Here is a 1133-nt window from a genome sequence, read left to right as displayed (position 1 = left end):
GGATTGTTTTGAGGTTGAGGATTATTACCCATGTAATTTAATTGCTCGTTATTGATGTTGTGGCCATAAGGTTGGTATTTCAAATGGCTTGTTCCACCTCCACTTGCTTCGCACTGGATTACTGGATGAACCTGTGAAGAACTAAGAAAACCATCAATCTTTTTATTTAGAAGTTCTACCTGGTTTGATAGCATAGTAATCGAATCGACATTAGAAACGCCTGCTGTTTTAGTTGGTTTTGTCCTCATGACTTGCCATTGATAGTTATTCAGTGACATCTCCTCTATAAACTCATAAGCATCTTCAGGTGTTTTATTATTGATGGTTTCACCAGCAGCTGCGTCAACCATTTACCGAGTCGAAGGATTTAGGCCATTATGGAACGTTTGAACCTGAAGCCAAAGCGGTAACCCATGGTGAGGGCACTTTCTCAGTAAGTCCTTGTATCTCTCCCATGCATCATAAAGAGTTTCTAAGTCCATCTGCACAAACGAAGAGACATCATTACGTAATTTGGCCGTTTTAGTCGACGAGAAATATTTTAATAGAAATTTTTCTGTCATTTGTTCCCAAGTAGTGATTGACCCTCGTGGTAATGAGTTCAACCACTGTTTAGCTTTGTTCCTCAACGAAAAAGGCAATAACCGAAGACGAATGGCATCATCAAAAACACCATTAATTTTAAATGTATCACATAGTTCTAAGAAGTTGGCTAAATGAGTGTTGGGATCCTCATCCTGCAAACCATCAAACTGAACAAATTGCTGTATCATTTGAATAGTGTTAGGTTTTAGTTCAAAAGTATTTGCAGCTATAGCATGTCCAACTATGCTCGATTCAGTTCCTGTTAAAGAAGGTTTAGCATAATCATACATAGTTCGTGGAGCAGGATTTTGATTAACCCCAATTGCAGAAGGTAGCTGATTGTCTTGGTTTTTAGCCATCTCTGCAGCTGGGGTTTGAGTATCGTTCTCTTGCTCGTTCTCTGTATATCTTAAGCTTCGCCTTATTTCTCTTTGGTTTCTGCGAACTGTGCGATCGATTTCTTCGTCAAAAAGTAGTGGTCCTGACGAGTTTTTTCTAGTCATAAACTATAAAAACCTGCCAAGAGAGGGAAAAAATAACTAATAAAA

General features: G+C 38.6%; 1 non-coding gene across 1 annotated transcript; it reads left to right on the top strand.

Moving 5' to 3' along the window:
- The first annotated feature begins 408 nt into the window (after positions 1-408).
- LOC121208073 (small nucleolar RNA R71) lies at positions 409-515 on the top strand. The gene has a single exon (XR_005903085.1). It is a non-coding gene; the product is annotated as a small nucleolar RNA R71 (small nucleolar RNA).
- The last annotated feature ends 618 nt before the right edge of the window (positions 516-1133 follow it).

The sequence above is a fragment of the Gossypium hirsutum genome, chromosome A01 (assembly GCF_007990345.1).
Source record: "Gossypium hirsutum isolate 1008001.06 chromosome A01, Gossypium_hirsutum_v2.1, whole genome shotgun sequence".
Lineage (NCBI taxonomy): Eukaryota > Viridiplantae > Streptophyta > Magnoliopsida > Malvales > Malvaceae > Gossypium > Gossypium hirsutum.
Note: the sequence above shows the minus strand (reverse complement) of the source record. Positions and strands in the feature narration are given on the sequence as shown.